Raw genomic sequence first — 13,704 nt, forward strand, 5'->3', positions numbered from 1 at the left:
TTTTTTTTTTTTTTTTTTGGTGTTGAGTTGCTAAGTTCTTAATGTATTTTGAATATTAACCCCTTACCAGGTATATTCTTTGCAAATATCTTCTTCCCCGTTCGCTGGGTTGTCTTTTAGTTTTGTTGATGGTTTCCTTTGCTGTCCAAAAGCTTTTCATTTGGGTGTAGTCCAAATACTTTAATTTTGATTTTGTTTCCCTTGGCAAATGAGACATACTCTAAAATCTTTCTACGACTGATGTCAAAGTGATTACTGCCTATGTTGTCTTCCAGGAATTTTATGGTTTCAGGTCTCATGTTGAAGTCCCTACTCCATCTTGAGTTTAGTTTTGTGTATGGTGTGAGAAAGTGGTTCAGTTTCATTCTTTTGTATGAAGCTGCCCTGTTTTCCCAGCACCATTTGTTTAGGAGACTGTCCTTTTTCCGTTGTATAGTCTTATTTCCTTTGTCGAAGATTAATTGACCGCATAATTGTGGGTTTATTTCTGGTCTCTCTATTCTGTTCCATTGATCCGTGTGCCTGTTTTTGTGTCAGTATCATACTGTTTTGATGACTACAGCTTTGTATATAACTTGAAGTCCAGAATTGTGATGCCCCCAGCTTTGCTTTTCTTTTTCAAAATTGCTTTGGCTGTTTGGGGTCTTTTGTGGTTCCATAAAAATTTTATGATTGTTTGTTCCTGCTCTGTGAAAAATGCTTTTGGTATTTTGATAGGGGTTGCATAAAATGTATAGATTGCTTTGGGTTGTATGGACATTTTAACAATATTTTTCCAATCTGTGAGCATGGAATTTCTTTCCATTTGTGTCATTTTCAATTTTTTTCATCAGTGTTTCATATTTTTAGAGTACAGACTGGTCTTTCACCTCCTTGGTTAAGTTTATTCTTAGTTATTTCATTTTATTTTATTTTATTTATTTATTTATTTATTAAAGATTTTATTTATTTATTTGACAGAGATAGAGACAGCCAGCGAGAGAGGGAACACAAGCAGGGGGAGTGGGAGAGGAAGAAGCAGGCTCCCAGCAAAGGAGCCTGATGTGGGGCTCGATCCCATAACGCTGGGATCACGCCCTGAGCCAAAGGCAGACGCTTAACCACTGTGCCACCCTGGCGCCCCAATTTTATTTTATTTTTTTGGTGCAATTGTAAATGGGATTGTTTTCTTAACTTCTCTTTCTGCTACTTCATTATTAAACATATAGAAATGCAGCATTTCTGTATATTGATTTTGTATCCTATGATTTTACTCAGTTCGCTTAACAATTCTAGTAGTTTTTTGGTGGAGTCATTCAGGTTTTCTTTATATAGTATGTCATCTGGAAATGGTGACATTTTTACTTCTTCCTTACCAATTTGGATGCCTTTTATAGTATGATTGCTGTAGCTAGGACTTCCAGTACTGTGTTGAATAAGAGTGGTGAGAGTGGACATCCTTGTCTTGTTCCTTACCTTATGGGTAGTGCTCTCAGTTTTTTACCATTGTGTATGTTAGCTGTTTTTCAAGTATATATCTATCATTGAGGTATGTTCCCTCTAAACCTACTTTGTTAAGATTTTTTATCTTAAATGGATTTTTACTTTGTCAAATGCTTTTTTTGCATTTACTGTAATAGACATAATTTTGTTTTATGATCATGATTTTTTTCTTTTTCTTGTTGATGTTATATATCACGTTGATTTGCAAATATTAAACCATTGCTGCATCCCAGGAATAAGTTCCATTTGATCGTGGTGAATAGTTTTTTGGATGTATTGTTTGTTCAATTTGCTATTATTTTACTGAGGGTTTTCGCATCTGTAGTCAGAGATACTGGCCTGTAGTTCTCTCTCTCTCTCTCTTTTTTTTTTTTGTAGTGTCTTCATCTACTTTTAGTATTAGGGTACTGCTGGCCTCATACAATGCATTTGGAAGCTTCTCTTTTCTTTTTTTTTGGAATAGTTAGAGCGGAATAGGTATTTATATGGTAGAATTTCCCCACAAAGCCATTTGTTTCTGGACTTTTGTTTGTTGGGAATTATTTGATTACCAATTCAATTTCAATGCTAATCGGTCTGTTCAAATGTTCTATTTCTTTCTGTATCAGTTTTGGGGAGTTATATGTTTCTAGGAATTTATGCATTTCTTCTGGACTGTTCAGTTTACTGGCATGCATACACACACACACGCACATACATATAATTTTTTTTATAGTGGTGTCTTAGAATCCTTTGTATTTCTGTGGTGTTGGTTGTTATTTCCCCCCTTTCATTTCTGATTTTGAGTCTTTTTTTTTTTTTTTAATTTTTTTATTTTTCCCTCTTTGTTGGGTCTGGCTAAAGGTTTTTCAATTTTGTTGATGTTTTCAAAGAACCAGTTCCTGTTTCATTGATCTGTTTTTGTGGTGGTGGTGTTTTTCTATTTTGCTTATTTCTGCTCTTCATTATTTCCTTCCTTCTACTGGGTTTAGGCTTTGTACTTCTTTTTCTAGTTCTTTTAGGTGTAAGGTTAAGTTGTTTGTTTTGTTTTGTTTTGTTTTTGCTTTTGTTTTTGTTTTTGTTTTGCTTTTGAGGTAGGCCTGTATTGCTATAATCTCTTAGAAGAACTTTTGCTGCATCCCAAATACGTTGGACTGGTTGTGGTTTTCTTTTCATTTGTCTCCGTGTATTTTTTTTTTTTTTGACTTTGTCTTTGATAATCTTGGTTGACCCATTCATTGTTTAGTAGCTTGTTATTTAACCTCCATGTATATTTATTCTTTCCAGATTTTTTCTTGTGGTTGATTTCTGGTTTCAGAACATTGTGGTTGGAAAAGATGCATGATACAATTTCAGTATTTTTTCATTTGTTGAGATACGTTTTGTGGCCTGACATGATCTAGGGTATGTTCTCTATGTACTTGAATATGTATTATGTCTTAGTATGAAATGTTCTGTGTGTATCTGTTAGATTCATCTCATCCAATGTGTCATTCAAAGCTATTGTTTCCTTGTTGATTTTCTGTTTCCGTGATCTATCCATTAATGTAAGTGGAGTGTTATAGTTCCCTGCTATTATTGTATTACTATCAATTTTTTGCTTTATGTTTGTTAATAGTTGCTTTATGTATTTGGGTGCTCCCATGTTTGGTACATAAATATTTACAATTGTTGTAGCCTCCTTTTGGATCATTCCCTTTATGATTGTGTAGCATATGTTTCTTTTTTTTTTCCTTAAAGATTATTTATTTTAAGAGGAGAGAGAGTGTGCGCGTGCATGCGTGCAAGTGGGGGGAGAGGCAGAGAGAGAAGGGGAGAGAGAGAGAGAGAAAATTCTCAAGCAGACTCCCTGCCGTGTGTGGGGCCTGAAACAGGGCTTGATCCCAGGACCCCGAGATCATGACCTCAGCCAAAATCAGGAGTCCACCATTCAACTGACTGAGTCACCCAGGTGCCCCTCTTTGTTTCTTGTTAGTTTTTATTTTAAAGTATATTTTGTCCGATTCAAGTCTTGCTATCCCAGCTTTCTTTTAGCTTCCATTTGCATGATAATTGCTTTTCCATCCCTCACTTTCAGCGTGTGTCTTTAGGTTTGAAATGAGTCTCTTGTAGGCAAAATATAGGTTTGTCTTGCCTTTTTTTTTTTTTTTTAAAGATTATTTATTTATTTATTTGACAGAGATAGAGACAGCCAGCGAGAGAGGGAACACAAGCAGGGCGAGTGGGAGAGGAAGAAGCAGGCTCACAGCGGAGGAGCCTGATGTGGGGCTCGATCCCATAACGCCGGGATCACGCCCCGAGCTGAAGGCAGACGCTTAACCGCTGTGCCACCCAGGCGCCCCTGTCTTGCTTTTTTTATCCATTGTGTAACCCCATGTCTTTTGAATGGAGTGTTTAGTTCATTTACATTCTAATTAATTGTTGATTGGTATGTACTTATTGCCATTTTATTACTTGCTTTATGGTTGTTTTAGTAGTTCTCTGTGTTCCTTTCTTATGTGCTCTTTTCTCATGGTTTGCTGGCTTTCTTTATTTTAATTTTTTAAACAAGAGAGCAAGCCGAAGGCAGATGCTTAATGGCTGAGCCACCCAGGTGTCCCTGCAACTGATTTTTTATGTTGTTTTTGTATTATACAACTTTATTAAGTTTGTTTATTAGTTTTAACAGCTTTTTAGCAGAGTCTTCAGGATTTTCTGTATTTAGATCATGTCACCTGTATATGGAAACAGTCTTATCTCTTGTTTTCTAATTTGGATGCCTTGTTTAATTAATTTTAAGCAATTAATTATTTAATTAAACAATTAAAAATTGTTTAATTTTTTGGGGCGCCTGGGTGGCACAGCGGTTAAGTGTCTGCCTTCAGCTCAGGGCGTGATCCTGGCGTTATGGGTTCGAGCCCCATATCAGGCTCCTCTGCTGTGAGCCTGCTTCTTCCTCTCCCACTCCCCCTGCTTGTGTTCACTCTCTCGCTGTCTGTCTCTATCTCTGTCGAATAAATAAATAAAATCTTTTAAAAAAATTGTTTAATTTTTTAAACAAGAGCGTTGAGCATGGGGGAGGGGCAGAGGGAGAAGCAGGCTCCCCACTGAGCAGGGAGTGAAATGTGGGACTGGATCCCAGGACCCTGGGATCGTGACCTGAGATGAAGGCAGGTGCTTAACTGACTGAGCCACCTAGGTGCCCTGCTGGCTTTCTTTAGTGATATACTTTGGATTCTTTTTTCTTTATTTTTTTACATATCATTTACAAGTTTTTAATTTGTGGTTACCGTTAGGTGTATACATGGCATTTTATGCATATAGCAGTCTGTATTAAGCTGATGGTTGCCTAAGTTTAATTCTAAAAGCACTAAATTTTTAATCCTCTTTCTGCCATGTTTCAGGTATATAGTGTCATACCTTACATTCTTTCATTTTGTGAATCCCTTGACTGATTTTTATAGGTATACTGAATTTTACTGCTTTTGTGCTTCCTACTTTTCTTCTCCTGCTTATGGTCTTTCCTTTCCACTCATACAGTCCCCTTTAATATTTTTTGTAAGACTTGTTTAGTGGTGATGAATTCTTCTAACATGTTTGGTAAACTCTTTATCTTTCCTATTTTGAATGGTATGCTTGCTGGATAGAGTATTCTTTACTGTATGTTTTTTTCTTTCAGCACTTTTGAATATATCATGCCATTCCCTCTGGCCTGCAAAGTTTTTGCTGAAAAGTCAGTTCATAGCTCTGTGGGGTTTCCTTTGTATGTAACTCTTTACTCTTACTGCTTTTAGAATTCTCTGTCACTACTTTTGGCCATTTCATTTACTGTGTTTCTTGTTGTGGACCTCCTTGGGTTGATTTTGTTCGGGAGTCTTTGCCTCCAGATCAGGATTTCTGTTCCTTCCTCAGATGTGGGAAAGTTTCAGGTATTATTTCTTGAAATAAATATTCTTCCCCTTTTCTCTCTTTTCTCCTTGTGGGATCCTTATAACGTGAATGTTATTACACTTGATGGTGTCATGGAATTTGTTAAGTCTTTTTCATTTTTTATTATTCTTTTTTCTGTCTCCTGTTCAGATTGATTGCTTTCCATTACTGTGTCCTCCCTCCAAGTCACTGATTGTTTTCTTCTGCTTCCTCTGGTCTATTTATTCTCTGTAGTGTATTTTTAATTTCAGTATCAAGTTCTTCATCTTGTATTGGTTCTTTTTTATGTTTTCTTTTTGTCAAGGGTCTTACTGAGGTCCTCCACTTTTTTCTCAAGTATCTTTTTGACCATTATTTAAAATTCTATATCAGGTGTATAAATTAGCGCTCTTGCTGTGATTTATTTTGTTCTTTCATTTGGGACATATTCCTTTGTCTCCTTCTTTTGCGTAGCTCTCTGTGTCTGTTTCTGTGTGTTAGGAAAGTCACCTACAAATCCTGCTCTTGAAAGTTGTGACCTTATGAAGAAGAGGTCCTATAGTGCCCTGCAGCACAATGTCCCCTGCTCACCAGAACCTGGCACTTCAGGGGTGTCTCCTGTGTGTTGCATGTGCCTGCTGTTTTGGCTGAGCCACATTTGCCTTCAGGCCAGTTATCTGCAATGGCTCTCTTTGCCTGCTGTGGGCAGGGTTTGGTTCGTGTGTTGTTAGTGGGCTTGTCTGGGCCACCTGGGGCTTGAATTGAGTCAGACCAAGTCTTGCCAGAGATGTAGTAGCACCAAACTGCAGGTCACTCTTCCTGTGTTGTCCCCTCAGAAGCTTTCATTGGTGGGCGGGTCCTGCAGTCAGACCAGATGTCTGCCCCAAGTCCGCTGCTGGGGACGCAGTTGGACTATTGTATGTGGTTATCTTTGTCTCTCCCTGGGGCAGGAGTCACTATGAAGTGGTTCTGGCTTCTGTTGGGGTCGCTTGTGCACTGCCATGCTTGTGGCACTGCTTTGAACGGACTCTGGTAAGGGTATGTTGGTGGGTGGGAGTTTGCAGGAGAGCATGGGGATGGAGCGCAGTGCCAGCAAAGCCTGTGCCAGTCCACTCTGTGAGGGGAACTGCAGCCGCCTAAGGAAGACTGTGGAGGCTGAGATGAAGGGGCTGAGTCTGCAGAAGGATATGGGCCTGTGTGCACTGTTAGGAAGCTAGTTAGAGAGTGTTAAACTGTGCTGGTTCCCATAGGTGTCCCGGTATCTGTGCTGGGGGTTCAGATGTTGTATGACACTCACCAGCTCCTTTGCTCTTGGACACATCTTCCAAAGATTCCTGCTTCTCCAGCACCTGCTCTGAGATTAGTAAATAAATCTTTTTCTTGTATTCCTCAAGTGTTTTTGGAACTGCTGATTCTGTGCTTTGTCTCAGTGGGGCTGTTTGTTGTCTTTAAGGGCGGAGACTCAGTTTACTTTCACCCTCCTGCTCTCCCAGCGCCTATCCCACTAATTCTTAAAGTTCCAGGTGGTAAGCCCTACTGATTGTAAGAACTTGCTAAACCAGTCCCCTCTGGTTTTCAGAGTCAAATGGTATGGGGATTTGACTTCTTTGGGCAGGTCCCGTGTCTGAGGTGCCTGGAAGGGCATCTGCTCCTCTCCTCTGGCCACACCCTTAGCATCCTTCTATGGACAGTCCCGTGGGTCTTTCTGGCTCTAGACCATATCTCCACCCTTCCTACCCTCCTCAGTGTGGCCCCTTCTCTACATTTATCTGTGGAGAGTCTGTTCTGCCAGTCTTCAGGTCATTTTCTGGGTTATTTACACCGATGTGGGTGTTACCTGTTGTATGCATGGGGCGAAGTGAGCACAGGATCCTCCTATTCCACCATTTTCCCAGAAGTCCTGAAATGCAACTGATTTTTTTTTTTTGAAGATTTTATTTATTTATTTGACAGAGACAGGGAGAGAGGGAACACAAGCAAGGGGAGTGTGAGAGGGAGAAGCAGGCTGCCCACCGAGCAGGGAGCCCAGTGCAGGGCTTGATCCCAGGACCCTGGAATGATGACCTGAGCCAAAGGCAGGCGCTTAACCACTGAGCCACCCAGGCACCCCTGCAACTGATTTTTTATGTGTTTGTACTATGCAACTTTATTAAGTTCGTTTATTAGTTTTAACAGCATTTTAGCAGAGTCTTTAGGATTTTCTTTATTAAGATCATATTACTTGTATATAGAAACAGTTTTACTTCTTGTTTTCTAATTTGGATGCCTTTTATTTTCTTTCTGTTCCCTGATTTCTTTGGCTCAGACTTCCAGTATTATGTTCAAAGGAGTGGCAAGAGTTAGCACTCTCATCCTGGTCCTGAAAAAAGCTTTTGACCTTTCACCTTAGAGTATGTTTGTTTTGTGGACTTGTTGTACATGGCCTTTGTAATTGGAAGGATGTTGAATTTTATCCAGTGTTCTTTCTGTATGTATTGAAATGATGGGACTTTTAAGATTTTTTTCTGTTAATGCAATGTATCATATTGGTTGATTTGCATATGTTGAACCTTCTTTGTATCCCAGTGATACATCTCACTTGATCATAGTGAATTATCCTTTTATTATTTTTTAAAGATTTTATTTATTAGAGAGTGTGCATGCTTGAAGCTGACTCCCCACTGAGAAGGGAGCCTGATGGCTTGGGGCTGGAGCCCGACTTAGGGCTTGATCCCAGGACCCTGAGATAGTGATCCAAGCTGAAGGGGCCTAACCGACTGAGCCACCCGGGCACCTCTGCATTATCCTTTTAATGGGCTGTTGAATTTACTTTGCTAGTATATTGTTGGGAATTTTTGCATTTATCTGGGATAGTGGTCTGCAGTTTTCTAGTAGTGTCCTTATCTGTCTTTGTTCAGGAAATGCTGGCATTGTAAAATGAATTTGGGGGTACTCTCTCCTATTCGACTTTTTGGACAACTTTGAGGAGGAGTGGTGTTAATTCTCCTTTAAATGTTTGGTAAAATTTATGAGGGAAGCCATCTGGTTCTGGGCTTTTCTTCATTGGGAGACTTTTGATTACCAGTTCAGTCTCCTTATTGGTAATTGATCTATTCACGTTTTCTATTTTTTTTCTGATTCATTCTTGGTAGGTTGTATTTTTCTGAAAATTTTTCTGTTTCTGCTTGATCGTTCAGTTTGTTGGCATATAATCCATAGTAATCTCTTTTGATCCTTTGTATTTCTGTGGTATCAGTTGTAATGTTTTCTTTTTCATTTTTCATTTCATTGACTTGGGTCCTCTCTATTTTCTGTGGCTACTGTAGCTAAGAGTTGGTCAGTTTCATCTTTTTAAAGAACCAGGTCTTAGTTTGGTTAATCTTTTCTATTTTTCTGTTCTCTATTTTTGCTCTACTCTTTACTTCCTCCATTCTGCCAACTTGGGGCTTAATTTGTTCTTCTTTTCTTGGTTTTTTGTTTGTTTGATTTTTGAGTGTGTGTGTTTTTAAGATTTTATTTGAGAGAGAGAGCGCGCGAGAGAGCACGGGCGGGGAGAAGGGGCAGAGGATGTGGGAGAAGCAGACTTCCTGCTGAGCAGGGACCCTGACATGGGGCTCATCCCAGGACCTGGAGATCATGACCCAAGCTGAAGGCAGGTCCCCAACCATCGGAGCCCTCCAGGCGCCCCTCATTCATTCATTCTTGAAGGAAATAACATGAGAATGTAATTGAAAGGGACTTCTTTTAAAGAAAGATTATAATAAGGTAACAATTCCAGTCAGTTGAAAACTCTGCCACAAAGGAAAGGTTTTTTGTTTGTTTTTAAACCAATAAAGCAGAAAAACAGTTTCCAAATATATTCAGGGGGAAAAAAGTCTCTTTGGTTTTTATGTAATTGCAGGGCCACAGCCTTAAAAAAGAAATTCACAAGCAGTTGTGGTATGTGATTATCTTTGCTGATACCACTTTTATATCCAGCCTACCCTAAGTAGACTTTTGGCAGCTTGCCATGCTAGTAGAAAAGAAGACACACAAAAGATTCAAGTGCTCTTTCATGGCAGAAAAGGACAGTGCTTTTTTCTAGAATTACTATGGTCAGATCAGGAAGTAGGTTACTGTACTTGCTTATTAGGTAGTATCACTTCTCCCTCTTTTTCTTTTATGTGCTATATACATTTACTACGAAATCATCACTGTCATTAAACATAGAGAACAAAAATAATTCAGAAGTATAGCTCTGACTTTTTACTGTCTTTTTTTTTTAAGGGGTAAATTTTGGATTATGTATATTTTATTATGATATATATTTTCTTGTCTTTTGTGTGTGTGTGTTTTTATGATCTGTTACTCCCCATACAGTATATCATTAGCTTTTGATGTAGTGTTCCATGATTCATTGTTTGCATATAACACCCAGTACTCCATGCAATACGTGCCCTCCTTAATACCCTTCACTGGGCTAGCCCATCCCCCCACTCCCCTCCCCTCTAAAACCCTCGGTTTGTTTCCCGGACCCCATAGTCTCTCATGGTTCATCTCCCCCTCTGTCGCTCCCCCCTTATTTTTCTCTTCCTTCTCCTAATGATCTCCCTATTTCTTACCCTTGACAAGTAAGTGAAACCATATGATAATTGTCTTTCTCTACTTGACTTATTTCACTTAGCATAATCTCCTCCAGTTCCATCCATGTTGATGCAAATGTTGGGTAATCATCCTTTCTGATGGCTGAGTAATATTGCATTGTATATATGGACCACATCTTTATCCATTCGTCTGTTGAAGGGCATCTTGGCTTCTTCCACAGTTTGGCTATTGTGGACATTGCTGCTATGAACATTGGGGTGCATATGGCCCTTCTTTTCACCACCTCTGTATCTTTGGGGTAAAAACCCAGTAGTGCAATTGCTGGGTCATAGGGCAGCTCTATTTTTGACTTTTTGAAGAACCTCCACACTGTTTTCCGAAGTGGCTGCACCAGCTTGCATTCCCACCAACAGTGTAAGAGGCTTCCCCTTTCTCCACATCCTCTCCAACACTTGTTGTTTCTTGCCTTGTCAATTTTAGACATTCTAACTGGTGTCAGGTGGTATCTTAATGTGGTTTTGATTTGAATTTCCCTGATGGCTAATGATGTTGAACATTTTTTCATGTGTCTGTTAGCCATTCATATGTCTTCATTGGAAAAGTGTCTATTTATATCCTCCCATTTTTTTATTTATTTGTTTTTAGGGTGTTAAAGTTTGATAAGTTCTTTATAGATCTTGGATACCAGTGCTTTTTCTGAGTGTCATTTGCAAATATCTTCTCCCGTCCCGTGGGTTGCCTCTTTGTTTTGTTGACTGTTTCCTTTGCTGTGCAGAAGCTTTTTATCTTGACGAAGTCCCAAAAGTTCATTTTGGCTTTTGTTTCCCTTGCCTTTGGAGACGTGTCACGAAAGAAGTTGCTGTGGCCGATGTTGAAGAGGTTACTGCCTATATTCTCCTTTAGGATTTTGATGGATTCCTGTCTCACATCAAGGTCTTTCATCCATTTAGAGTTTATCCTTGTGTATGGTGTGAGAGAATGGTTGACTTTCATTCTTCAGTATATAGCTGTCCAATTTTCCAAGCATCATTTATTGAAGAGACGGTCTTTTTTCCACTGGATATTTTTTCCTGCTTTGTCAAAGGGTCCTGCTATGGTCATAGAGTTGAGGGTCCATTTCTGGAGTCTGTATTCTGTTCCATTCACCTATGTGTCTGTTTTTGTGCCAGTACCGTGCTGTCTTGGTGATCACAGCTTTGTGGTATAGCTTGAAATCAGGCACCGTGATGCCGCCAGCTTTGTTTTTCTTTTTCGACATTTCCTTGGTGATTTGGGGTCTTTTCTGATTCCATACAAATTTCAGGATTCTTTGTTCCAGCACTTTGAAAAATGGCATTGGTATTTTAGTCAGGATGGCATTGAAAGTGTAAATTGCTCTGGGTAGCATAGACATTTTAACTATGTTATTCTTCCGATCCATGAGCATGAAATGTTTTTCCATCTTTTTGTGTCTTCTTCAATGTCTTTCATCAGTGTTCTGTAGTTTCTAGAGTATAGATTCTTTACCTCTCTGGTTAGGTGTATTCTGAGATACCTTATGGTTTTTGTTGCTCTTGTAAATGGAATTGATTCCCTAATTTGTCTTTATTCAGTCTCACTGTTAGTGTATAGAAATGCAACTGATTTCTGAGCATTGATTTTGTATCCTGCCACATTACTGAATTGCTCTATAACTTCTAGTAGTTTGGGGGTGGATTCTTTTGGGTTTTCCATATAGAGTATCATGTCATCTGTGAAGAGAGACAGTTTGACTTCTTCTTTGCCGATTTGAATACCTTTTATCCCTTTTTGTTGTCTGATTGCTGTTGCTAGGACTTCTAGTACTATGTTGAACAGTAATGGCGAGAGTGGGCATCCTTGTTGTGTTCCTGATCTTAAGGGAAAGGCTCTCAGCTTTTCCCCATTGAGAATGATACTTGCTGTAGGCTTTTCATAGATGGTTTTTATGAAATTGAGGAATGTTCCCTCTATCCATCCCTACACTCTGAAGGGTTCTAATCAGGAAAGCATGCTATATTTTGTCAAATGCTTTTTCTGCATCAGTTGAGAAGACCATATGATTCTTGTCTCTTTTCTTATTAATGTGTTCTATCACACTGATGGATTTGCGAATGTTGAACCACACTTGCATCCCAGGGATGAATCCCACCTGGTCGTGATGGATAATCCCTTTAATGTACTGTTGGATCCTATTAGCTAGGACCTTGTTGAGAATTTTGGCGTCCATATTCATCAGGGATATCGGTCTGTAATTCTCCTTTTTGATGGGGTCTTTGCCTGGTTTGGGGATCAAGGTAATAGTGGCCTCATAGAACGAGTTTGGAAGTTTTCCGTTTGCTTCTATTTTTTCAAACAGCTTCAGGAGAATAGGTATTATTTCTTCTTTGGATGTTTGGTAGAATTCCCCAGGGAATCCATCAGGCCCTGGACTCTTGTTTTTGGGGAGGTTTCTGATCACTGCTTCAATCTTCATAATTAATCCATCTGTTTAAATAATTAATTTTTTCCTGTTTCAGTCTTGGTAGTTTATAGGTTTCCAGGAAGGCATCCATTTCTTCCAGGTTGTTTAATTTATTGGCATAAAGCTGTTGATAAAAGTTTCTAATGATTCTTCCTATTTAATTGGTGTTGGTCGTGATCTCTCCCCTTTCATTCATGATTTTATTAATTTGGGTCCTTTCTCTATTTTTTTGAATAAGTCTTCCCAGTGGCTTATCGATCTTATTTATTCTTTCAAAGAACCAGCTTCTAGTTCTGTTGATCTGCTCTTCTGTGCTCCTGGTTTCTAATTCATTGATCTCTGCTCTAATCTTGATCACCTGCTTTCTTGTGCATGGGTTAGTCCTGTTCTTCTGTTCCAGCTCCAGCTTCTTGAGGTGAGAATATAAAAACTGCATTTTAGATTTTTCTGTTCTTTTGAGTGAGGCTTGGATGGCTATGTATTTTCCCCTTAGGACTGCCTTTGCAGTGTCCCATAGGTTTTGGACCTATGTGTTTTCATTTTCATTGGTCTCCAAAAATTGTTTGATCTCCTTCTTAATTACCTGGTTTACCCAATCATTCTTGAGCAGGATGGTTCTTAGTTTCCAAGTGTTTGAATTTCTTCCAAAATTTTCCTTGTGATTGAGTTCCAGTTTCAAAGCATTGTGGCCTGAGAAGATGCAGGGAATAATCTCAGCCTTTTGGTATCGGTTGAGGCCTGTTTTGTGACCCGGTATATGGTCTATTCTGGAGAAAGTTCAATGTGCATTCGAAAAGAATGAGTATTCTGTTGTTGGGGTGTAGTGTTCTGTATATATCTGTGAGGTCCATCTGGCCCAGTATGTCACTCAAAACTCTTGTTTCTTTGTTGATTTTCTGCTTAGGTGATCTGTCTATTGCTGAGAGCGGAGTGTTGACGTCCTCTACTATTAACGTATTATTATCTATATGTCTTTTTATTGTGGTTAAGAGTTGGCTTGTGTATCTAGCTGGTCCCCTGTTGGGGGCATAGATATTTATAATTGTCATATCCACTTGTGGGATACATCCTTTAAAAATAATATTGTGTCTTTCTGTATCTCTAATTATAGTCTTTAGTTTAAAATCTAATCTGTCTGATACAAGAATTGCTACCGCAGCTTTCTTTTGAGGTCTGTTGGCATGAAAAATGGTTTTCCATCCCTTCACTTTCAGTCTGAATGTATCTCTAGTTTCAAAATGAGTCTCTTACAGACAGCAAATAGATGGGTCATGTCTTTTTATCCAATCTGCAACCCTGTGGCATTTTGTGGGAGCATTTAGGCCATTCAC

The 13,704-nt window shown here is 39.1% G+C and overlaps 1 protein-coding gene across 4 annotated transcripts in view; it reads left to right on the forward strand.

The window, feature by feature from the left end:
• The window catches only part of LOC103663156, a 98,002-nt gene that overhangs the window by 6,495 nt on the left and 77,803 nt on the right, over positions 1–13,704 (forward strand). The window lies entirely within an intron of this gene.

The sequence above is a fragment of the Ursus maritimus genome, unplaced genomic scaffold, assembly GCF_017311325.1.
Source record: "Ursus maritimus isolate PB19 unplaced genomic scaffold, ASM1731132v1 scaffold_34, whole genome shotgun sequence".
Lineage (NCBI taxonomy): Eukaryota > Metazoa > Chordata > Mammalia > Carnivora > Ursidae > Ursus > Ursus maritimus.